General features: G+C 37.4%; 1 long non-coding RNA gene across 1 annotated transcript; it reads left to right on the top strand.

Moving 5' to 3' along the window:
- Positions 1 to 227: 227 nt before the first annotated feature.
- LOC311621692 lies at positions 228 to 24318 on the top strand. The gene is made up of 3 exons (XR_014794865.1): positions 228 to 1989; positions 2355 to 2504; positions 19805 to 24318. It is a non-coding gene; the product is annotated as an uncharacterized lncRNA (long non-coding RNA).
- Positions 24319 to 27476: the final 3158 nt, after the last annotated feature.

A 27476-nucleotide genomic window follows, 5' to 3' on the forward strand; every position in this document is an offset into this window, starting at 1 on the left:
AAGACCGGTTTGGCTCAGTGGTAGAGCGTCGGTCTGCGGACTGAAAGGTCCCAGGTTCGATTCCGGTCAAGGGCATGTACCTTGGTTGCAGGCACATCCCCAGTAGGGGGTGTGCAAGAGGCAGCTGATCGGTGACTCTCTCATCGATGTTTCTAACTCTCTATCCCTCTCTCTTCCCCTCTGTAAAAAAATCAATAAAAAAATATATTAAAAAAAAAAATTTCATATTAGCTTATGACTACAGAATAAATTTTTTGTGTTGGATTCAATTTTTTTTAACAATATTAATTTTGTAAAAATACATATATTCTCCCTTATACACTTAAAAAATAATTCAAGCTTAAATGCTCATGGTAATTCAAGTTAATCCCAAAGCTATTCTACAGTTTTAGGTTGGCATTTTCAGTTCCTGTAGCTACAGTTCTAATCAGCTGTCCAGCAGATACTTTAAAGAAGCAATGGAAAGATGCCTTGAGTCAGTACTAAAATGCAATTCGTCATATAAGCTGTCACCCTCAGTAAAATTCCAGTTTAGCATGTCACCCTGGCCACACAACTCCAGTGCTTTTATGTACCATCACTTTGCTCAAGTACCATCTTTTCTGTACATTTTTTCCCTGCTGATTCCTCCCATTATCCCAAACATTTCACATGTCAACAACACCCAGGAAACAGCTTTATGATTACCTCAGCATATATTATAATTATTGATTTCCTTACACATCTCCCATACCAGCTTGGGATCTTTCTAAGACCAGAGGAGCTTTTATTCACGTGTCTTGCATGTATAATTTAGCAGTCAATGCACAGTTATTGAATGGGTTATTGAAGCCAAGAATGATCAAATTACCTAAAAAGAGCAAACCCCAGGCCTCTAGTCTCCATACACCAAAATGGTGTATGCTACAATGTTTTCTGAATATAAATGAACTTTTCCTAGGTAACTTGCTGAGTTGGGTTCTCTAAATATATACTGAAATAATCCAATTATTGCAGACTCAGAGTTTGAATTTCTGCCAGAATGATGAAGGTAATTAGCTTTTGGCTCTTCAAGTGGTATTTGAGCTGCAGTTTTGAGTTGCTACCTAGCTGGCCTTTCCATCTTATCTCTCATTTTGATGTACCCCACTTGCCCATTGGACATCTTTATGGAAATTAGAAAAATTAGCCCCTTCTAGGTTGATACAGCGTCATGCCACAACACACTTGTTCCCCTGTCCAATCACCTTCATCTTAATGTTATACATTGAAAAGCCATACAGCTCTCAGTAGCATTCCTACACACAGTCATCTTTTACTTGAGCTTTTCAGATAAAATTTACTGCCGCCTCCCAGTTTCCCCGGTCTGACAAAAGGCAGATATTACAATTATTGATATAGAATAATTAGGATTCTGAGAGGGTTCCTTATTCTTTGTTGGATTCCACAACTTAGTATCATACTACATAAATAATTAGGCTTTCAACAGATAAATTTAGGTGATGGAGGTAAGATGAATACTAATTGGGTTTAATTGCATTTTCCAAGTATATGAGGAACCACTGTATGAAATTCCTGTTGCCTAGTTAACAGGAGGTGATCAGTTAAATATCCATATATTAATAAATTTGTTATGCTTACATATCTTAATTCTGATCTCCGATTAATATTATCAACAAAATTCTCATGTTATACTCTGAGAGCTTTGCTCAATGCAATTCTATTTTATCTATGAACTGTATAGTGTGTAATCTCTATTCACGCTTAAACTCTCATGCTAACAAACAAAATCTATCACATTTTCCACACACGGTAGATATTAAGCTGAACCGTATGAAATCACCAATATTTTGGACATAGAAGGTAGCAATTATTGATGATTCAATGGTTATAATTTTCCTTTTCAGCTACTGGACTACTGATGGAGTTATTTCCCTCCACAAAGGAAGCCATGGATTTTCTGTCAGAAATTGAGAAAATCAGTGTAGCAGAATTGAAACTGTAATCTAGGTATCATTTTATTGCTTAATTAAAGAATAAGATAATCTGAAATTCTCAAATGCAGTCTTAAGCTCTTGGAGACATGGCTCTCAATTACAGTACCCAAAATACTCCCTGATGCACACATTAGGATGAGTTTTCAGCAAAACTCTGGCTTGCAATATTTGCCATTATAGGATTTTATATGAATTGTCTAAAAAAAAAAAAAAAAAAAAAAAAAAAAGAAAGAAAGAAAGAAAAGAAAAATCTGAGTTTTAGAAAGATAATCCTATATATTTCTGAGTGATCATAGAAAAAGGAAAAATTCCTGCTATGTACTGTATGTGTCCCCAAGAATTCATATGCTGAAGCCTAATTCCCAGTGGTATTTGCAGGAGGAGCCAATTGGGAAGTGATTAGATCATGACACTGGAGCCCCTATGAATGGAATTAATATCTACACAAGAGCCCCTGGGAGCCCTCTCACCATGTACTAACTCTGTCCTGTCAGCAACTTGATCTTGGACTTCCCAGCCTCCAAAACTGTGAGAAATTTCTGTTTTTTTGTAAGTCACCCAGTCTGTGGTATTCTGTTATAGCAGCCTGAATGGACTGAGACACCTTCTAAATTTAAATTTTCCCACATGTCCTCCCCGAAATCTTATTGATTGGTAGGGAAAGCAAATTCACCCATAATCTATGCCTCTAATGTGACTGTGATGTGATTTATAAGAATATGAATATATATATATATATATATATATATATATTGAAATGACTAAAATATATATGTTCATATGTATTTGGTCTTCATCCACAGTTCCTGGCTTATCTACCAAAACCTTTGGAATTTTTTAATCAATGACAGTAATGGGAGCATCTTTCACTATAATACTTGGTCTCTTGTCCACACAGTTCCTAAAAAGGCTTTAAAGCCATAAAGGTGAAATGGGTATTTTGTGATTCAAAACAAGCCCTTTTCCACCACAACTGGGATTATGTTCATAAAGATGACTTATGGGAAAGCACCAAAGGATGGGGGCCAGTTTTCAGAGGTACTAACCTTAAGTAGGGGGTTGACACTTTCCCACTCCTTGATTTCTGGGGAAGGAAGAAGGGTGGTGGTTGAATTTATCCCCCACCCCTAATGGACAATGAGTTAATGAGTCTAAGTAATAAAGTCTCTTTAAAAACTCCATGGGGAGGGGTTTTTGGAGAGCTTCCAGGTTGGGGAGCCAGAACAGTAATCTGTTGAGTAAACAGATTTCCTGAGTCCTGTGTTCCAGTCTAGCAAATAAGTCAAACCCAAAGGGGTTCATGGGAACTTCTGATTTACAGCTAGTTGGTCAGGAGTACAGACAATAACCTACACTTGCAGTTCAGATCCTATATTGAAAGGGGTTATTGGAGCCTCCAGTTTGTAACCTGGGCTTGCAATTGGCATCTGAAGTGGAGGGCACTCTTATGGGACTGAACCCTTATCTATGGAATCTGATGGTCTGGGTAAATAGTGTCAGAATTGAGTTGAATTTTCAGACAACCTAACCTGCTGGTATCCCAGAATTAGTGTAGGGGATCCCTACTCCCCCTCCCCCCCCCCTCACACACACACACACACACACACACACACACACACACACACACACATATACACATACACATAAACAGATTTTTAAGTTACCTGTCAGTAGGAAAATAAGCATTCTGACCAGCAAAATTAGGTCTAAAGTCTACACCCCAGGGAGACTTGAACAAAGATGGAGTGGGGACAGATGGGATATAAATGAGAGCTGAAAGCAGGGGGACTGAGGATGTTGGGATACAGATAAAATCACTCAAAAACTGATTGCACTCAGAATGAAAAAATATTGAAAACCAGCTTGACATCTTGTAGAATGGAAAACTGCTACTATGACTTGAATATGAGCGGAACCTAATGACACCATTTCTGAGTAAATGCAAGTATCAGGGATATGCATCCTTGGAGACTTGCTGGTCAAAGAAGAAAAGGAAGCAAAAAAGGAGAAATTAAATTTCCTGTAAAATCAAAGAGTCAAAAATTTAGAAGACATAGGAAGCCCTCTCCCATCAAAGAAACAGTAATATTTTACCATATCACAAGAAAAGAATGTTTTTGAACTAAAAAAACCTAGTTAGCCTCTTCAAACTCTCACTCTGGCTACATGCTATTCTATTAGTATACGAAAATAGTGTTTCAAGGTGACATATGATGCTATTCATACAAAATTACAAAAGGAAGAAAACAAATTTAGATTTATAGCATTTTATTTCAGCTTATAAAAAGTCTGCTCCACTCTCACCCTTTCAAAACACCATCCTTGGAGCAATAGCTGATCAGACAGGCAAAAATAGGAAAAAGGAGACAATGAATTTTGAAATTACAAGATATCTAAAGAGGATAGATTTGACAGAAATTGAATAAAGGAACTGAATGAAAAGCATAAAGCAACTATGAAATAAATACAAAACAAAGGCATAAAAAGGTAAAATTTACATATAGTTAAATGGACAAAATCTTAGTAGCTATTTGATGTGTTTTGATAAATATATACACCTGTATAATACAAATTCCTATTAAAATACAGAACTTTACCTTAACTGTAGAAAGTTCCCTCATGCCCTTTCTCAGTCCATCCTTGTCTCCATCTTCCATAAGGATCAACTCTGGTCTTTTTTCATCCTAAATTAGGCTTTTCTAAAACTTTATAGGGTTTATAATTTTTGTATACAAAAGTTTTAAAACATAAAGATATCTTGGATGTACCTATGAAGTGGAATTATTTTAGGAAATGTAATATTAGTATCAGTTCTAGCATTTTCAAGGCATTCCCCAGAGAAAATCTGACCTAAGGACTTACAGATAAAATAATACCATTGAAGAGCTATCAAATATGGAGTAAAATAATAAGCAGGATCAGGTTAAGTGAAGCAGAAAATCTTCTCAGAGTACATTAAGTAGCATGTAAAAGACAAGACAAAGAATGATTGACAAGGAAAGATTAAAGAATGAAGTATCCTTAAAGGCTACTCCTGTATTGTTTACATTTTTTAACGCTAGTACTTAGCAAAGTCTAGCGTTAAAAAATGTAAACAGTCAGTACACAATTAAGGTCATTCCCAGGATAGAGAAGATAAAATAAGGAAAACTGTGAAATATGATGAGGCCCTTGGGTTGAGTGCCCTAAAATGAGACTTTATAGTTATTTGTGGCAAAGAGGAAATGCTGTGGTAGGGCAGTAGTTGGGGGAGAGAGGGTTCATAGGATAACTAAAGGTCTAGGATTGATGGTAGGCTACAGCCCATTACAATTGTGAGTGTGGATGACAAGAGCAATATTAATTTGTCACTATCTGTCTGATGGCCTAGTAAGAAGAGAACTTAGGAAAGAAAAATAACAAGGAAGAAGTAACTTGAGAATATGAGGGTTTAATCAAGGTTAGGACATTAAAAGTAGAAGGGTAGAATATCTATACTAATAAAAGGGAAATATGCTAATTAGAAGGAATCGACCAGACATCTCACTTCCTTCTGGACAAAGCCATGGTGGCAAGGGCTGAGGTGGATGAAGTTCAGGGCCATCAGGATGGTAGGGGAGCAAGCAGTTATGGGCAATTGGGCTGGCAGGAGAGGGCAGTTGGGGGAATCGGGCTAGCAGGGGAGTGGTTAGGGGGTGATCAGGCCAGCAGGGGAGTGGTTAGGGGGTGATCAGGCCAGCAGGCAGAGGCGGTTAGGGGCAATCAGGCAGGCAGGCAAGTGAGTGGTTAGGAAGCAGTGATCACAGATTGTGAGAGAGGGATGTCTGAGATTAGAGAGGTCAGGCTGGGCTGAGAGACATCCCCTTCCCCATGCACAAATTTTGTGCACCAGGCCTCTAATAAATGGGTAATATGCTAATTATACTGGATAGATCAGACGTCTTCTGGATGTCCTTCCTGATAAAGCCAGGGCCCAGACAAAGCTGTCCAGGGTCCCGGGTGCCTACAGCTGGCCGGAGGGAGGGAAGCTCAGGTCCCGGATGTGGGGGTCAAGGCAACAGTGGTTAGGGACAATCAGGCAGGCAGGCAGACAGAGGGGTTAAGAGTAATCAGCCAGTCCGGTAGTGGAGTTAGGGGCATTAGGCAGGCAGCAGAGTGGTTAGGAGCGATCAGGCAGGCAGGCAGAAAAGCGGTTAGGAGCCAGTGGTCCTGGATTACAAGAGGGATAGCTGAGGGGTCCCAGATTGTGAGAGAGTGCAGACTGGGCTGAGAGACACCCCCCCCCCCCATGCACAAATTTGTGCACTGGGCCTCTAGTCTATAATAATAAAAGCATAATATGCTAATTAGACCAGATGTCCTTTTGGAGGACCTTCCAGATGAAACCAGGGCTGCAAGGGAAGCCTGGGTCCTAATGCCTGAGGAAAGGCAGTGCTGGCAGCGGGGGAAAGGAAGGCCTACTCTTACCAGAATTTCATGCATTGGGTCTCTAGTTTAATATAAAATACTAGAGGCCCAGTGCACAAATCTGTGCACCTTGAAAGGACCTATGGGCCACGAGGCTGTGGTAGGCACTGGGGCAAGTCTTGGCCCACCCATCCCCTCCTGACATGGCCCCGAGTCCCCCGTCTGCCAGCAGCCCTGCTCCCATGCCACCGCTCCCATGTGCTGATGGTGTTGGCCCCACTCGCACCTGTTTACAGCATGGAGCAATTAGGGCCAACGCCAGTAGCGGGTGTGAGCGGGCCTGGTGCTGTCAACAGGTACAAACAGCAGCTGCTGCCCCGATCACCCCTCAGGAGCAGAGGGAGGTAGAGAAGCTCTCAGGTGCGATCAGGGCCAGCAGCCACTGCTCGCACCCGCTGATGGCCAAATGATAGGAACAGGTGCCGGGCACCAGCAGCAGGTGCAAGTGGGGCCAGCACTGGCAGTGGATGCTAGTGGTGGCTCTGAGCACTGGATGGGATCATGGCATGTGAGAGCAAAGAATTTTCAGTAACCACCAGAGGCTCACTCCCATGACAGCGAGCAACACCCCGCCTTGGTTTGGTGACCCTGCTCACCTGCTCCACCATCCTGCCACTCCCTCTGGTGGTCAGCGTACATCATAGCTACAGGCTGTACAGTTGTTCTGCCATCAGTTTATTTGCACATTAGCTTTTTATTACATAGGATTTGGAGATGATATACAGAAAAGAATGCTTCCCATTGTCCCTAATCATTTTGTTTCAATAATGAGATTTTTTTATTTGTACACTTTTATTAGCTTCTATAGCAATTCTATTATATTATGTACATGTGCAAAATACAATAACTGGATTTTACATTGTGATCTCAAAAAGAAATGAGAATTAAATTTTTTCAAGAGTCAAGCATACGTGAAAAGTATTTTGGCTTCTCTAGCTCTTAAAATTTTGGTCTTAAAATCTTAAGGCCTCTACATTCTAAGACCTGTGGTAAAGTCTTTTGATGTCTTGAATATTTAGCATTTTCTCTGGCATTATAAAATAACTTTATAGTGTAGTTAATCAAGTGGCAGTAAGAGGCAGTACTCTACAGATAGCTCATTTTAATATTTAATAAGATGAATGTTGAACTCTAAAGTTGAAGACAGTCCAGTCCCATTCGCATATATACTTAGGGTGTCAGTATTCCATGAAAGCAGGACTCTGTGTGTTCTGCCCAAGGAGTTGCTTGACAAACATATACTATTAATTTCACTCGATATATATTTTAGCCCTCTGTTTTAAGGAATTACAGTGGTCTTTGAGAGAAACTGAGAAAAGCAAGGTGGCATTTCTCTATATCAGTAGCACAGGATTAAGATTGATGCTTACAGCCCAACCCTGTTTGGCTCAGTGGATAGAGCGTCGGCCTGTGCGGACTGAAAGGTCCCAGATTCAATTCCGGTCAAGGACATGTACCTTGGTTGCAGGCACATCCCCAGTGGGTGTGTGTGTGTGTGTGTGTGTGTGCAAAAGGCAGCTGATGGATGATTCTCTTTCATCAATGTTTCTAACTCTCTATCCCTCTCTCTTCCTCTCTGTAAAAAAATCAATAAAATATAAAAAAAAAAAAAAAAAAAAAAGATTGATGCTTACAGCCCTAGCCAGTTTGGCTCAGTGGATAAAGTGTTGGCCTGTGGACTTGAAGGGTCCCTGGTTCAATTCCAGTCAAGGACATGTACCTTGGTTGCGGGCACATACCCAGTAGGGAGTGTGCAGGAGGCAGCTGATGGATGTTTCTAACTATCCCTTTCCCTTCCTCTCTGTAAAAAATCAATAAAAATAAATTTTAAAAAAAGATTGATGCTTACAGGTAAATCAGGTACAAATTAGGATGGGCTTAAGTGCTGAAACTGAGGCTTAAAAAGAGCTATGAGAGCATTGGAATGCTGGGAATCTAGTATATCTAAGACAATTTTGTCGAGTTTGGGTCTTGAAGGATAGACAGAATATAAGGTAATAGAATATAGGGGGAATAGAAATAGATCATATATTTGAATATATATTATAGATATTAACACATAAGTATATATTTGTATTAAGAGACATCCATATATGAATTGTACAGATATGTTTACTTACAGGAAATTCTGTAAGGATTCCTTTTTAATGCTAAAGGTAAACATTTCATTTATTTCACAGGTGGTTTTAAATGATACAGAGAAATGATATGACTTCAGTATAAAACTAAATATGAAAATCTGAAACACTAATCTCTGGTTGTTATGACAACCTCTTTTGTATAGTTTGTAAGTAATGATAATAGTCTCCAAAATATCACATTGTTAGAAGAAATCTTCATTAAGACAAAACTTTGGCCCTCAGTGCCCTGGAGTCAAATCAATCATCAATTTGCAAATGTGAAAACTTCCCAAGCAACAAACTAAAATAGCATGTTATAAGAACTTAAAAAGACTAAAATTTAGCTGTTAAAATGTAACTTATGAGAAACAAAAATGATTGTTAAAAAGGAATGGAAGTAGAGATTGGTGGATTTAGAAATAGTTTTCTGCCATATTTGTTAATTTTCTCATTCAGTATCATAGAAAATATATTTTATAGATTTTTAAATTGCCCTCAAGTATAATTTAGGTACCGTATTTTCCGGCATATAAGACGACCCCCTAATTTTACAGTTAAAACATAGGTTTAGGCCTATATTCGCTGTATAAGACTACCCCCACTTCCGAGGCAACACCAGTTCTTTTTTTTAATAGACCACCTCTCTAACTCAGTCAATCCAAGCAGGCTTTTTATGCATGCAAATTATACATGTTCTGTACCCGAAGCTACACTGTGTTCTAGTAAAAAGCCTGCTCAGATTGGCCAGAATCAGAGAGGCGGTCTATTAAAAAAAGAACTGGTGTTGCCTCAGAAGTGGGGGGTAGTCTTATACAGCGAATATAGGCCTAAACCTATGTTTTAACTGTAAAATTAGGGGGGTCGTCTTATACACCGGAAAATACGGTAGGTACTTCAGATTCTTAAACTTTTAATATTTGTGTGAATGTGTGCACACACATATATTACAATCATTTCAAGTCAGTGAATAAGAGGTTGAATGGATTTTGATTTTATGAGTTCATTGAAAGTTTCCTAGAGAAAGGAGACTATGACTTCAAATTTAATAAAGGATTGTAATTACACTTAGGATATGGGAGAGAGAGATTTCAGGCTATGTTTCAGGAGGGATCAGCACAGTGATAAGGCCTATGGTCAGGCCTTATCACTGTGCTGATCTGTGTAAGACTACAGTCAGGTTTAAACATGCAGAAGGCTGAGTTCTAAATGAGAATGGTAATATATTGGTATGTTTATAATAATTGCACATACTTCTCAGAGGAAAATTTACTGGAGAGATTAAGTTAATATTTTATCATTATAGTCAGAGAAGATAAAATTTAAAACATGAAAGAATTGTAATATTACACTCTAAAGTGCAGTATATCTGGTTTTAATATTCAAAATTAACTAATGTTTATTGACAAATAAATGCTGAATTAGGGGGCTGTCAGCGTTATTTATAATGTATATTTTCCCACAGTGCAAGGAAGTATTACTATTTCTTTATTTTCCTAGATATCATGCAGTTAACTAGGCTGTTAATTTAGTAACTGAGGTAGAAACATTATTTAGATCTCAGTATGTTTTGTCACCTTAGTGTTATTGCTGATCCTCCTTCACTCACTTGATCTTAAAACTGGCTGTTTTTTCTGATGTGGGTATGTTCTTACAGAGGCTTAATCTCTTTAGGATGTTCAGTTAACAGTAGGTATTGCAAAACATTACTTACAGTGCATATAATGAAACTATTTTTGTGTTGGAGGCTGAGGGCCCTAGGTCTCAAAGCAAGAAAGCATATTAATAAAGCTAAAAATATGTATCATTGTAATATTTTTAAAACAATTATTATATAGTGTCTTGTTATGTTTCTTTTACTTGAGAATATGGGGAGGACTGATAACATTTTATAAATCAGAAAGTTTAGGAATATCTAAGCAAGAATATATAGTAGCATTAAACTATCTATCTATCTATCTATCTGTCTATCTATCTATCTATCTACCTATCTACCTATCTACCTATCTATCTATTATCTATCTATATCTATCTATCTATCTATCTATCTATCTATCTATCTATCTATCTATCATCTATCTATCTAAAACCTAAGTCACTGTTACAATTGGTAGCTATGATGTGTACTGACCACCCAGGGAAGATGCTCAGTGCAGGAACTGCCCCGTGATGGTCATTGCACTCCCACAGCCAACCTCCTGTGGGCCCTTCCCCTGGCCAGCAAGCCCCGATCAGGACTAGGCGAGATGGCTCCGAAGGGCCTCAATTGCCAGCCAGGTTGAGGAACCCCACCCATGCACAAATTCATGTACCAGGCCTCTAGTTGAATATAACCTTAAAAAGCATTATATTGTAGCTTAGGCGCTTATTCAGTTAACAAATATTTATTGAGCACCATTAGGTCTAATGCACTGTTCCAGGAATTTAATATACATCAATGAACAAAGCAGCAAAATTGCTGCCTTTGTTAAGTTTATATCCTACAGGGATATAGAGAGATAATTTAAAAGGGAAAATAATAAACATATTATACTAGAGGCCAGTGCATGAAATTTGTGTGGGTGTGTGTGCCCCTCAGCCAAGCCTGCACCCTCTCCAATATGGTACCCCTTGAGGGATGTCTGACTGCCCGTTTAGGCCCAATCCTTATGGGATCGGGCCTAAACGGGCAGTCAGATATCCCTCTCACAATCCAGGACTGCTGACTCTCAACTGCCCTCCCTTGCAGGCCTGGTCCCTCCCAACTGCCTTCCCTTGCAGACCTGGTCTTTCCCAACTGCCATCCCCTGCTGGCCATCTTGTGGTGGCCATCTTGTGTCTACATGGGGGCAGTCAACTTTGACCACATGGGGGCAGCCATCTTGTGTGTTGGAGTAATGGTCAATTTGCATATTATTATTTTATTAGATAGGATTAGATGGGATAGAGACCTGGTGCATGGGGGGGTGGGGGAGGTGGGGGACTTGCTGATTTGCCATAAAGGGTGTCCCAGATGAGGGTGGGGTTCCCTTGTGGCATGGAGAGGCCTGGGCGAGGGGCCAGTGGTGGTTTGCAGGATGGCCACACCACCAGCAACCCAAGCAGAGGCCCTAGTATCTAGGATTTATTTATCTTCTATAATTGAAACTTTGTAGCTTTCAGCGGAGGCCAAGTCAGGCCAAGGCAGGTATTATAGAAAGCTTGGCTTCCTCCATTGCCAGGGAAACCCAAGCCTCCTGCTCTTTCTGTGGCCACAGCCATCTTGTTTGGGTTATTTTGCATACTTGCTCCTGATTGGCTGGTGGGTGTGACTTGTAGGTATAGTGGAGGTATGGTCAATTTGCATATTACCTTTTTATTAGATAGGATAGTATTTTAGAAGTTGGAGTGCTATGAGAAAAAATATAACTGGGAAAAAGGGATAATAAGTAAGTTGTAAGTTGTAATTTTAAATAGGGCTGTCAATGTAGGCCTTATTGAGAAGTTGGTATTTAAGAAAAACCAGAGCTATCTGGAGGAATTGTGTTCCTCAGGCAAGAGTTTGCCTGTTGAGTTAAAAAAAAATAGCAAAAAGGTCAGAGTGGCTGGAGATAGCAGTGAAGGAGCCTCGTTGAGAGAGTTCACTGATTTGGAGGGGGGGAGCCTTGTAAGCCTTTCTAAGTAGCTTGGCTCAGAATTACTCAGAATGAGAAGGGGGAGTCACTGGAAGGTTTAGAGGAGAATTATACAACAATCTGCCACAGCTAACTTTTTAAAGGTTCACTGTGGCTTCTGCATTGAGCACAGACAGAAGGGAGCAAGATTGGAAGCAAGAGTCAAAGGAGAAGCATTTTGCAGTATTCAGACAAGGGGGACTTGTATAAACATGATTATATTTTGAAGGTAGAGCCAATAGGATTTCCTGTCAAATTAAGTGTTAAGGAGTGTGAGAAAAAGAAAACATGATTTTTACATATTAAAAAAAACAACAACAAAAAACAACAACTGTGGTTTAGAGAGTATCCAAGTGTGTCCAAGGAAATGTATTAGGTCTAGTAATAATTAACGTCGTTTTCTAATACTTTTTTAAATCGAATTTATTTAAACAATACAACAAAATTTAATCAACAATATAGTTGCCGTTGTTTTCTACTACTTGTGCCCAACGCTCAGGAAGCATTTTAATCCCTCTGTTGTAAAATTCTTGTGATTTTGATGCAAAATATTCGGTCAATGCATTTTTGAGGCATTCTTCATTATTAAATTTTTTTCCAAGAAGAAAGTTTTGCAAAGAACAAAACAAATGGTAATCGGAAGGGGCAATATCAGGAGAATATGCAGGTTGAGGGAGAACTTCCCATTCCAACTGGCGCAGTTTTTCAGCAGTGATTCTTGCAGTATGCGGTCGTGCGTTATCGTGGTGAAGAATTACGCCCTTCCGATTAATCAGCGCGGGTTCTTTTTCTCTTAAAGCTTGGGCTAACCTTTCCAATTGAGCACTATACACTGCACTTGTAATGGTTTGGTTAGATGGTAAAAGTTCATAATGAAGAATTCCTTTAAAATTCCACCAAACACACAACATCACTTTTTTCGCATGCAAGTCAGGTTTTGGCGTGGGCTGTGGAGCCTCAATTTTGTCCAACCATTGAGGCCGCCTTTTCAAATTAACATATAGCACCCATTTTTCATCTCCGGTAACAATTTGCTCTAAAAACGGCAAACGGTTTTGACGAGAGAGGAGCGAACTGCAAATTGTGACTCTTTGATTACGGCTGTTGTCGGTCAACTCATGAGGAACCCATTTTCCAAACTTTTGGACTTTGCCAAGTGCACGCAATTGATTGGAAATTGTTTTTTGTGAACAATTTAAAGTTGTCGCAAGCTCTTGTTGGGTAATTTGAGGATTTTGCACCAAAAGAGCTTGAAGAGCTTCTTGATCAAAATTGGACACATGGCCTCGACCACTCTTGTCATCTAACGAAAAATTTCCCTCGTGAAATTTCTCAAACCAACGCTGGCATTTTCTGGCGCTAACTGCATCTTGACCAAGAGCACTACAGATGTTTTTTGCAGCCTCACTTGCTTTTCTTCCTAATTGGAACTCGTAAAGCATGCAGTGCCGAATATGCTCTTCATCCGCCATCTTCTTAGCCCTAGTTCTGCAACAAAAACCAAACCAAACACAAACTTTTTCAAGCAAAACTTGTTAATTGCACTTCACACGTTCTGTAGATACCACGTGTTTGAAGGTTATGTCAATACAAGTCAACGCCAAGCAAGATTTTAAACGAATGTTGAAAAACGACATTAATTATTACTAGACCCGATACCTATAAATAACATATGACATTTAAATTCAGGTCTAGCTCATGCTCCAGAAGCTCTTAATCAATATATTAGGTGGGTGGGAAAGGAGGCAAAGGGATGCTATAGCATCACTCATCTCCCCACACCCAATCAAAATAAATATTTCTCTTGTAAATAATTTCTCATTTTTTGCCTCTACACCTTCCAACTCTCATTCATTTCTGTTTTTGTCTTCTATTTATGTTTGCCTCCTATTCAGTTTTCAACATATCACTTAGCATTTGGATTTTTATCAAGGCTAAAATAAATACTGCTATTTTGATCGAAATCTATCCTGATAACATAATTATGATTAAAATTCTTAAGCCATTGAAAGATGCTCTGTCAAAAGAAAAGGGGGGAAAAAAACAACCTTCTTACTTTTCAACTTTCGATATAGAAATTAGTATGTGATTATCATCCACAAGCATATTGTTATACATCAATTAAATTCACAATGCCTACAATATTTTAATTACACACTACTAAGAGCTGGAAAATTTTATATGGCATGCTTCAGATTGTCATCCCCAGATGTCATACTAAATTACTGGTGAGGAAAAAACAAATATGCAAAATGCCATGATGATATGGACAATTCATATAAATAATACAATTCCTGTTCATTTACCTCAATTTTCAAGGATATAGATTTTATGGGAGAAAAACATCTTGAGAAAAACATCACAAATCCAATTTCAAGAAAGAATATTAGGACTTTAAAGGCCTGTGACTGTATGTTGCTTGTTAAAAAATTTCTTTATTGATTATAATATCACATATTTGTCCTCATCACACCATTCCCATCCCAAACCCCTCCCCATGCATGCCCCTACCCCCCTGTTATCCATGACCACCTATTAGGCTTATATGCATGCATACAAGTCCTTTGGTTGATCTCTCCCCCTTACTCCTACCCTTCCCTACCTTCCCTCTGAGGTTTCATAGTCTGATCGATGCTTCCCTGTCTCTGGATCTGTTTTTGTTCATCAGTTTATGTTATTCATTATTTCCCCTAGATGAGTGAGATCATGTAATACTAGAAATACATTTATAAGAACTGAAAATGAGATAAGCAATAATGATTATGCTGAGAGGCAAATGAATCAGTCTGTAGTGAGTTTCTGGGGCAACAGTTCTTTTGAGTCCCAATTTCAATGTCAAACAGTTCCTTATGTGTACATGTGAGCAATAATATATCAGTTCTGGATGGTGGACAAATGGTGGTGATGCAGGTCTGACCTTCTCTGATTGGTCCTAGGCAACCTGCAGCGATGCACAGCTGCTGACTGCTAGTATGACTGTGTGTTGATGAATCAAATTCAAGAAGAAAAGACTGCCCTTGGCTCAGTGGATAGAGTGTCAGCCTGTTGATTAAAGGGTCCCAGGTTTCATTCCAGCTAAGGGTACATGCCCTGGTTGGAAGCTTGATTCATCCCCTCTCCTAGTAGGGGGGCGTGCAGGATGTAGCCAATCAATGATTCTCATCATTAATGTTTCTATCTCTCTATCCTTCTCCCTTCCTCTCTGAAATTAATAAAAATATATTTTCAAAAGAAAAAGAAGAAAAGACTAACTCCATGGATAAAGTTCATGTTGTTTTATTTTGTGTTCAGCTAGATTTCCTGTTCACAGAAGGAGGAACCTTTGGCACACAATACACAAAAGATTTACCTTCATAAAACTGCGGTTCCTCAAGAGAACCTCAGATCCCCCTTAAAATCTGGATTAGGATTTACATTTGCAAAGATTTTATAGCTGATATTTGATCTCCATTTAATTTCACTTAATGAAGTAATAACATAACTTCAGTTTTAAAGCTTTACTTTAGCCTTTCAAGAGAAAATTTTGAAGTCCCTCTTAGTCTTTTAGATATCAAGTCCAATTTACAGTCAGTTTGAAGGAGAACTCCTAGAGGTCATCACTGGAGAAAAATATCATGAAGGTGATGGCAGAAGCCAAGCCTGGGGAGATACGTGTCTCCCTAAGGCACAGTCTAGCTGGGTTCATGTAGGTAAGTTACTCTAAGTTACTGTACTAAGATTGTGTCAGACTTCAAAGAGTCAGTCCCCAGCCTCTCCTAGAGACTCTGGCTTTTTAAAATTTATTCCAGGGGAGTTATTTTCCTCACTACAGACTTACTATTGCTTTGAGCCTCCCTCATCTTCAAATATCAAATGCGTGTTAAAAAACTTAGGTTTATATATACATACCTTTGGATAAAAAGACATCCAAAGCCATTGTAACCTTTTTGAATGAATACAATGTCAAATCCTTGGTCTTATTCTCTTAGTCCTCAAAATATATATTTAGACTACCTTTTCAGTTCATCTATTCCATTTTTATTTAAGTACACAATTCTTTGGCCAAATACTTCTGACTCCTAACTCTTTATTATTCAGGTGAGGCTAGACCATGGTAAGTGTGGAGAAATAAAAATTCCCTGGATTTCTCTATTTCTCTCTTTTTTTAAAAAACATTTTTTTTATTGATTATGGTATTACATAATTGTCCTCATCCCCCTATTCCCATCCCAAACAATTCCCCATGTATGTCCCCACCCCCCTGTTGTCTGTGACCACTGGTTAGGCTTATATGCATACATACTAGTCCTTTGGTTGATCTCTCCCCCTTTCTTCCACCCTCCCCTATCTTCCCTCTGAGGTTTGACAGACTGATTGATGTTTCCCTGTCTCCGGGTTTGTTTTTGTTCATCAGTTTATGTTGTTCATTATTTCCCCTAGATGCGTGAGATCATGTGATACTAGAAATACACTTATAAGAACTGAAAAATGAGATAAGCCATAATGATTATGCTGAGAGGCAAATGAAACAGTCTGTAGTGAGTTTCTTTCTGGGGCAACAGTTCTTTTGAGTCCCAATTTCAATGTCAAACAGTTTCTTATGTGTACATGTCAGCAATGATATTTCAGTTCTGTATGGTGGACAAATGGTGGTGATGCAGGTCCGACAGTCTCTGGTTTAATCTTGGGCATCCTTAGTGATTCATAGCTGCGGTCTGCTAGTATGGCTTGGCATTGTCAGCGTCTTCCATCTCTGGACTCTTTCTCTTCAGTCTTCATGGCTGGAGCAGTCATACCAATTCCTCTGTTGCAGGAATCCACATGGTCTTGGAGTTGTTTTCTGAAAATATACAAACATATTCTTGACCAAAAGTTAATAAAGGAATATTTTCTATAAATTTGACTTGGGATCCTTTTTCATTTTTTTGCCCAAATGATTTTCCTCTGGCTTGTTTTGACACCATGTTTTTTTTGTTTTTTTTTAATTATTATTTTTTTTATGGGTGTCTTGTTGTTAGCATTACAAATGAAAGTTAATTTTCTAGATGTAATTTACTTACAGATATTTTCCCTTACATGATATTCTTCTATCACCCCCTCCCCCTTTTATATAATATTAGGAGGCTTTTGGAAATTTTATAATGTAGACTTTTTAAAAAATATATATTTTATTGATTTTTTTTTTCTTTTACAGAGAGGAAGAGAGAGGGATAGAGAGTTAGAAACATTGATCAGCTGCCTCCTGCACACCCCAACTGGGGATGTGCCCGCAACCACAGTACATACCCTTGACCGGAATCGAACCGAGGACCTTTCAGTCCTCAGACCGACACTCTATCCACTGAGCCAAACCAGTTTCGGCTATAATGTAGTCTTGATAGCTTTTACATTTTAATTTTTTGTGCTAAAATATGGTTATTTTTAAAAAAACTCTTGACAGAGTAGTAGCTCAATGGAAGTCTGGCTGCTAGGCATAATAACATAATATAATTTGTAATTACTTCATTTTTTTCTCATACCACATTAGAAATTACACCATAAAATACATTCTTTCTACAGTGAGAATCAAAAGTTCAAAATTTTTATTTGAAATTACAAGATATAAAAAGGAAAGGAAAACTCAATACTCATCCTGGGTATTTATAGAATGCTTGTTTATTCAGTCAATGCTTATTATCCTTAGTAGTTATGTTCTTTAATGTTGCCACAAAAACAGAATTAGTGAATATTGAATCTTCTCCTCTGAGAAATATAGGGTTAGGTTTTTACAAGCCCCTGTTACCAACGTTGTATCAACCAATCAAAACATAGCCTTTGTATTATGTGTTGTTTTTTTAAGATATCTTTTTTAATATACAGGGTGTTGCCAAAAATGTATGCATACTTGGAGTAATTATAAAGATAGTTTTATTAAGATAAATTTTATTTTCAAAAGGTATTAGAATTAGCTGTTAAAGTGTGTATATATGTTTTTGGGATAGCCTATATATTATTAATTCATTAACACTGAAGTCATGGCCAACATGCTTAAACAAAGATGACATAATACATGTGTTTTCTCCTGTAAAACACAGCTTTCCTGTGCTCAGGAACTCTAGGTAGCACTTCAGCATTAAGCTTATAGCTATTTTAAATAAAATCACCAACAAAAATGCAAAAAACAAAAACAAAAACAAAAAAAAACATGGCACTGAATAGATCTCCCCAAAGGTCACTTGTTTACAGTATGAGATTTAAAACAAGAAAGCAGAGTGCCACCTTGTTTCTCAGCTGGGAATATGTATGTCCTATTTAAAAAAAAATTGCCACTTTGTGCATGTCATGAAAGACTGTGAAAATGCTACAAGTATTGACTTTGGGGATTACAAACAAATTATTGTGAGAAGGCAAATATTAAAATACAGAAGCCATGAATAATGAGAATTGACTGTATTTTCAAAGATACCAAAAATGAAATAAACACCGCATTGCTGGATCTATGGAGATGCAGAAAAACAACTTTGGTAAGATATTCTGTGGAATGAATAAAAACACAGGAGAAGTTTGGAAACGGGATAATTTTTCAAGTCCCTTATAAACACTGAAACTTTATGGTTTTGTTTTGTGCCTATTATACACCAGAACGTCAAACCTGAAAGATGCCTTTGGACTCAGATTTTTAAAAATTTATTTCTAATAATAATTAACTGAGGTGTTAAGTTGTCATGCAATTATAACTTCTTTTTATGCAACAAATACCATCTTCTGGCATAGTCTTAGATGTTGTTTTGGCCTTCAAAAAGTGTTCTAGGATAATAGGCAAACTTACACAAAAACACCCTATGGGTTATAAACAAAAGCGCTTAGATTAGGTTTACATTCACATAATCAAATGAATACTTTGTTTTCAATATGTTCCTTTACAGAACTGAGCTAAGTATCTTTTATAGTACTGCTGCCAGGTCTAAAACTTCCTCTTTTTTTCTCTTTAAAACTCCTTTTGGGATTATTTCAAAATTTCTAAATCACAAAGAAAATGGGTCTTTCTATTTTTCTATTACCCTTTTTTGAACTAAAAATTGGGTAATACAGTTTTCTTTCTCATTAGAGCCATATAATACTTAGCTTTTTGTGAGTTCCTATTTTAAAATGTAAATACGCTACTCATTTTGAAAATTTGCCTCACAAACTATTAAAAGTCATAATTCTGACTATGTACATATACAATGTGTTTAGTGAGGACAAGTATTATTTGTCTATATCTTCATCCTTACACCTTATATACTGCTTATTATAGTGAGATATCCAGTAAGTATCTTTTGAACCAAAAAATAAAAATAAAGGAACACAAGAACTATAAATGTATAAATGACATGGATACAATTAAATATGGAAATTGTCATGTGAGGCTAGTTTTTAAATCTTATTACTGTTCTACATTTCATTGTATAGGAAAAATCTAAATTTGGGTCTCAGCCAGACTTTTGTTGGTGTTACATACTCATCAATATGTAATCCATGCCACATTCTTACAACCCTCCTCTATCAAGTAGTGGCATCAATGTTCTTTTCTCCTTGAACCTGAGCAAAACTATTTAAATGACCCTATCAATAAACGTGGGATAAGTCAAGGTCATAAAAGCTGATGTAGATTCTGTATGGCTCTCTTTCTCAGAACACACACCTTGGGAGTACTCAATGAATAATAAGATACCTGCTACCCTGAAGCTTCCATGCTGAAGAATAAATAGAGATGGAGAAAGATGCCCAAGGAGCCCAGCTGTTTCAGTGTCCACCTGTTTGAGTCTTTACAGATCAGATGCATGAATGCATGACATGTGATTCAAGAAACCTGTATTATGTGTGTGTGTGTGGGGGGGGGGGGGGTGTGAACCGGGGGTAAAGTTCAAATGAGTATCATTTTAACAATATAAAGTTTTGGGTAGTACATAAGTGCATGATAGTCACACAGTCATAGTAAAAAAATTTTCTTGCCTTGATTGAAATCATATTTGTCTCTAATTTCGTAAGTATGTAAAAAAAAAAAGTCCTATTTTGCTTTTTTGGAGTAGAATGCACTTTGATGGAAGAATTAGCTTTTGCTTTGGGGGGAAAAAAGCTCAAATTAATGGTTATTTCTTTTTTGCATCAAGGGGATACATTTTGTATTTTACCCAAGACTTCTCAGCCCACATACTTCAAAAACATTTTTTTGTAAAGTTGTTTTTCTGATGGGTTATTATCTGAAAGAGAGTTGATAGAAATTTAATTTAATACGGTTCCATTAAAAGTAATTTCTTTTCAAACTAAAAGAAAGTACTTGTGTTGCTTTTAAGTTTGTCATATCAAGATATGCTTCTTAAAACCATATTTCACAGTCTATTTTTCTTTTACCAGTAATTTTCCTGCTAATTCTTTCACTAATTTCTTTATGTGAAAAAAAGACAAGAAAAAAAAAAAAAAAAGACTAAGGCACAGAAGATTGAGAGTTTAATGAAAAAAAGCTTGTTGTCAAGCAGGGAACCCAGTTCAGCACTGAGCCTGTGTTCTGAATTTCTGAGGGAGAGACATGGATGGGTAGGTCATTTAAAGCCAAACTGTTTCTGTCTCACTTTAAGAAAGCATCTTCAAGAATTGAAAATTAGTTGCCAGCGTCTGGAGTTGTCAGTCAGGTAAATGCTGGGTTGATGGGAAGATGGCTTCTGTTTCGAAGGTGCAGCAGCCACCTAAGGACTGGGGTCCAGCTGCCTCTGCTGCATATTCAGGATTATGGCCCCAGTCAGAGCTGCACCATTGCCAGCACGTGAGGGGCCAAGTAAGAGTGGATGGGCTGTGTTAGTTGTTGGTTACTTTGGTGCAGAAGCATAACAGCCTGTGCTTCAACATATTTCTGCTACTGTTCACGGGAGAACCATCCTTGGACCTGATACTGCAGCAGCTATTGGTAAAGCCGTTTGTCATTACCATGTATCTCTGTCCATGGCTCTCTGTCTATTCTAGACTTTTGAATCCTGTTGGTAAGACAATGACAACATGTATTAGTCACCATAGAGGTTAAAAAAAAAAAAAAAAAAAAAAGTTGGGAATAGCCAAAGGTGGATCTGATAATATAATAGTTAAGAGTAGAGGTGCATCAAAGGAGAATTTAACTCAAAAAGAAGATAAAAAAAAAAAAAATGTGTGAGTGAGTGCCTTTGTAAAGAGGAGAAAGAAGTGCTATGTTAAATTCTTGCCCTCTATCAAGAATCAGCCTCAGCTTCCTCTTCAAACTTCAGTCTGACTGCCAGGCTCCCTTTGATTCAGCTTTTCATTTTGAGGAAAAAATAATTTAGGTTTTAGTGCCTGAGCTTCCAACAATTACTTCCCAGAATTAAGAGCAATTTAAGGGGTTCTTAAAAAAGATGTTTTTATTCTAGAATAATTTTCCTGTTAACTGTTAGGATCAACATCTATATCGATTCAACTCTAAGTTTTCAATTTTTCATTTCTAAAATACCATTTTTAGTGTTCTTCCCTTAGTACGAATTCTCAAAAAGGCTTCTTTGAAGGGATGCTTTCACATGAACTAATGTCCAATAGTAATCTTCAGTATTACCTTTAGGTAATTCCAAGAAAAGTTTAGACATTTTTATTATGTAGAGAGATGCTGAAGGGCCCCTAAGATTAAATACATGAAAACAATTTAAAAAAAATAAATAAATTAGAAACTGGAAAAATAAGAGTTATGGAAAAGAAGATTTAAGCATAAAATGTATCAGAAAAAGTCAAGAGGAGAAGAGAGCTCAGAATTGGTGGTTAATAATTAGGACCAGCAATATTTCTTACCCCCATTTCCTCACTTTCCTTCTGATTAGATATGTGGGGATTTTTATGATAAGGATTTAAATTAGAGGTCAATTAAGAGAACAATGCAGGCCCTGGTTGATTTGACTCAGTGGATAGAGCATCAGCCTGCAGACTGAAGGGTCCCAGGTTTGATTCCAGTGAAGGGCACATATGTCAGTTTCAGGCATGATTCCCAGCCCTAGTTGGGGTGCATGTGGGAAACAAACAATGTGTCTCTCTCACATGGATGTTTCTCTCTGTCTCTCCCTTTCCCTTCCATACTCTCTCAAAAGAAAATCAATAGAAAAATATCCTTGGGTGAGGATTAATAGAGAGAGAGAGAGGAGAGAGAGAGAGAGAGAGAGAGAGAGAGAGAGAGAGAGAGAGCAAAGCAGAATCAGAAAGGTAGTTTAGGTAGCCAAAGAAAGCAAAATGAAGGACCAGTGATGTACAGAATAATGGGGCAGATTTCTCAAAATTTTATTATTCTAAAATAAGAAATACTTGAAAAAAATTGGAGTACAGCATATGTAAATTAAAGCTATGTATCTTTTATGATGTGGACTTTCTATTCTTTGCTCCCCCCTTCTTGTTTGAGACACGCATTATTATTTATTTACTTATTGATTAAATAAGGACTTTTTTCTATTAAAGAAATAAGCTTTTTGTCTTTCATACCACTTATGTAAAGCAGACTTTAGTGTTTATCTTAAAAATCCTAATAAAAGGGGGAAATAAGGGTGAAAACTAGATTCCATTACAAAGGAGAAAGAATTTATTGTTAACAATAAAGTTTATGATTCTAGTTTCTGCCATTTAGAATGCTTTTGTGTGTGTGTGTGTGTGTGTGTGTGTGTGTGTGTTTCCAGTTAAGAATAAACTTTAAACCAAGCTTATTTCTGAAACAGTTAGGCTCAGAATTAAAACAATTAATTAAATGGATTTAAAATTAAATAAAACTTTGTTCATAATTGGAAATCAATTGGGTTTGGATAGATCAAAAACTAAACAGTAATGGGACACAATCAAAGTAAATTAAGATGATAAAACTTGTGTCTTCCTTTTCAGTATGATAAAGAACAGCATTAGATGATATGCCTGGAAAACACTGCATGGTTAAAAAGTGCAATAGTGCAGGCTTAAATTAAGCTACAACTAAAGCTATGTATTTTCAGTGGCCCATTTCATAGCTATCTTCCCATCTGTATCACTTCATTAAATCAGCACAAAGGACTTCAAAATACCATGGCAAGTAATTTAATAAGAACTACTCAATGTACCTGATCCAATTTTCTGCAGCTAGATAATAAAGAGGTGAATGTGAGAGCATTCAAGATTTTTATCCAGTCTCATGGTTTTAAGTACCATCTATCAGCCGAGGTCTCCCAAATGTCCATTTGCAACCTTGGCACTTCGACTGAAATTCAACCACATGTACCACTGAATTGTTGCAAATTACCAACAGCCAAGCCCATATATTAAGCTAAGTCTATAGATTAAACCATGTATTTGATTGGATCAATAACTAGGCATTTTTGGCCCTCTTTTTTTTTTCTTTTTTTTTTCCCATTCACCTTTAATCCATTAGCAAGTCTTGTTTTTGTCTTTCTCCTAAATATATTCGTAAATAGAATGTTTTTCACCATTGCCGCACAGCTGGAGCAGGCCCTTGTCTATATCACCATCCCAGCCCTTCTGCCTTTCCTGCCTCTACTTTTGCTTCCCTACATTCTATTCCCCAAATAGCACCACCGGTACTTGTCTTAAAGTATAAATCAGATCATTTTACTTTTCAGCATCAAGCCCATCAATGCCTTCCCTTTATCAATAGACTTCCTAGTAGTAAGCCCAAACTCAACCATAGACTGACCTCCCCATTATCATTTCTTATCACTCCCCCAACACTCATAGTGGCCTTTCTCCTGCCTTGAGATTTTTGCATTTTCTGTTCTCTCTGCCTATCACACTTTCTCCCTCATTTTCATAAACCTAGTTTCAGCTTCAATGCTACTTCTTTACTCTTAGTCACTCTTTTAGCTCTATTTTCTACACAGCACTTATCTGAAATATGTTCCTAATTTACAAGATCATTGTCTGTTTCTTCATAAGCAAGAGAAAACAGGGAGGGCCCTTAATTATCATGTAGTTCAACCATCTTGTACTATTTGAGAAGAAACAAGAGCTTTGTATAGTTTAAATTATTCAGTGAATCATGGTGACTTGAATTCAAGGAATTTGTAATGTGGTATCACTTTGTCTTATTAAAAAATGCTTCTAGTATGAACTTCTCCTTTTGACAACCTAAAATGTCTAAATTATTTGCTATATGAAACACAGTAGACAGAACACCTCACGTGCAGCAGAATAGCCTAAGACAGAGAACTAGTAGACAGAGAAATGTCAGCACTGTGGGCTCCTGTACACTACTGCCAACAAGTTATTTATAGGAACTTAGTTGCTGAAATTAGTTTGTTTTGTTGTGACTTTCATTGTTTCTCCTTAGAGGGTTGAAAAACAAATGTGGGTATTTGAAGACTTTGGGAGATTTCAAAATAATGAATCCTTTATTATTACTGAGGGATTTTGGATACAAATATTATGGCTTATATAAATCATTCATTTAGGAAGAATGTATTAGTCAAAGCATGATCAGCATTCTATTAGCTTCTATGTGATGTGCATAAAGAAAGCAGAAAACAAGGTTTCCATCTTTTACGTTTTCATGATCAACTTGCCATACACAATGACGCTAATGTCTTTCTCTGAGCCAGTAACCCCGAGGTGACGCTGATGCCAGCACAGTACCATATCAACATAGAAGGGGTATAGCCAATTTTTCAGAATTATTGCCCTTCAAGTTAATGGAACATATACATATGAAGCTTTACAATATACAAAACACTGTGCCATGTTTAGTTAGTGCAGAATAAAAGAATGTGAATAGATTTAAACATGGCTTCTTTTCTGAAGGGAAGAGCCAATAAGTATGCAAATAGTCCCGTGTGATAATTGTTCTGTGAGAAGAACTAACAAAATGTTATTGATATTCAGAAAATAGGCTGCAATATGATGAAAGCATGAGTAACAAAGTCTTCTGGAAGGCTGTGGCATTTGTCTTGAGGAATGAGGGTATTTTTATGGACAAGGATGAGAAGAGTTTTAAGCATTTCAGATGAAGAGAATAATACATAGTCAAAGAAACAGAAGCAGAAAATTAGAGGTTTTCTTGGGAAATGGGAAGTAACTTGCTTTGGCTGGAAACTGTGCATGCTATAGGAGATTCAAAGGTCATCAATGACAAACAAAATAGTTTATATTTAATCTTCTAAGTAATGGGGAGCTACTGGGTTTTGTGACTATAAAGGTAATGTATTTAGAGTTGTGCATTAGGAAGATTAATTTGTAGCAAGAGATAAAATTAGAGTAGAGAAAGTCTGAAGACCAATTGAGAGGCAATTTTGATAGTTCCACTGAGAGACAATGAGAGAAGGGATCATGAGAATGGAACAGAAGAGACCAATTCAAGAGATTAGGGAAGTCAAACCAGTGGGATTTAGAGATTAATTGCAGGTGAATAGCAAAACGGATAGAGGAGATAGAGGTGATAATGTGGTTTTAAGCTTGAGAGACTGAGAAAATTAAATCATTGAAAGAAATAATAAATTATATAGAACATAATGGAACTGTTTTGGAAATCTGTTTGGAACTTTTAGACATATTTGAGGTATTGTACAAGTAAAAATGCAGACCCAGACATAGGAAAAGAGTCAGAACTGGTGATATAGTTTGAATATGTGTGCGTGTGTGGGTGGTATAAACTTAAACAACTCTATGTTACATTGTAAGAGTAGATGAGCTCACTAAAGGAGAAACAATGAATATTATCCCTTATATGGAAGAGGTGAAATGAAGAGGAGGCATAGAAGAGAGGAGGAGTTGTCAGAGTTGGAGGAGAATCACCAGACCGCAGCATCGATAAATCAAGAGCATTTTTCTTTCTTTATATATATATATATATATATATATATATATATATATATATATATATATATATATTCATCATAAGATTATTTCAGGTTGTGTTTTTAGACTTTCTCTAATTTCAGAAGGGACTTTTGAATATTTTTATCTTCATCCTAGTAAAAATATAATTGATTAAAATTACAAGAAAACTAACTTTAAGTACCGTTAAGAAGTCTTAAAACACTATTTTTCTATTGAGGAAACTTGGCCGTGTATATCAGAAACCTCATTAAGGTATTAAATTTTTTATTCACCCATTTGGCAAGTATTAGTTAATCATGGAGGACACTTAATTTGAAATTGGAAAAGTAGGACTGGAGGCTATTATCAGGAGAAATATATTCTACAACTGATTCTTTGACCCAGAGATGTGTGTGCTTTATTAGTAAGGGAAGTAAGTAATTAATTTAAACCATTAAACATTACATATGGTGGCACACATACATTCCTAATGTAAATTCTTAACTCACTGTGGTGAACAATTGCCACAAATAACCAGAGGGGATTTTCTTCTTTATTCTCTCCTCCTTTGATGTAATCACTGTTAACTACTCACTTATTGATTCAATAAATATTTACCAATAGTCTGTGTGTACCAAACATCTTTCTAGGTTTTGCAATCTAGTGCTGAACAAGACAGACAAAAATTTCTGTCTGCATGCAAATTATATTATAGTGGAAATTTACACTAAAGTTAATCAAAATTTTAACAAATAAGTATTTTTCAATGTTTAATACTTTATTGTACCATTGTATCCTCATATAATTTGCTAATATTACACATGTATGTACTTACTAGAGGCCCAGTGCATGGGTAATTTGTGCATGGGTAGGGTCTCTAGGCCTGGGTGGCAATCAGGGCCCATTGGAACCTTCTGGCTGCTGGCTGGAGCCTCCCTTCATTCTGCACTGGCCCCTGGTGTTCAGTGCATGTCATGGCAAACTATCAAACTCCCTGTCTCTTGATCAAACTCCCAAGGGGACAATTTGCATGGTAGGCTTTTATAGAGAGAGACTAGAGGTCTGGTGCATGAAATTTGTGCACGGGTAGGGCCCCTAGGCCTGGCCTGTGATCTGGGCTGATTAGGACCTTCTAGCTGCTGGCTGGGGCCTTCCTTCCCTGGCTGCTGGCTGCTGGATGGAGCCTCCCTTTGTTCCGTGCCACCCTCTGGTGGTCAGCACATGTCATAGTGAGTGATTGAACTCCCAGTCTCCTAGTCAAACTTCTAAGGGGACGCTTTACATATTAGCCTTTTATATAGAGAGAGGTGGTAGATGGTTGTCGTTCTTTTTGACAGTATGCTTTTTTTTCACCAGCATCTGTTTCATGAGTTTGGCTTTCCTGGCGGTAGTTGGACTTTGGTTCTAGTTACAGTTTTGACAGCCAGACAGGAGCAAGAGCCCTATTCCCACCCTCCTGTAAGTCCCTGGACTTTTGAAGAGGGTTCCTTGTGAGATAACTTGGGAGTCCAAGGCAACTTCTGAGTGATTTTCCTCAG

The sequence above is a fragment of the Pipistrellus hanaki genome (assembly GCF_964339955.1).
Source record: "Pipistrellus hanaki genome assembly, chromosome: 4".
NCBI lineage: Eukaryota > Metazoa > Chordata > Mammalia > Chiroptera > Vespertilionidae > Pipistrellus > Pipistrellus hanaki.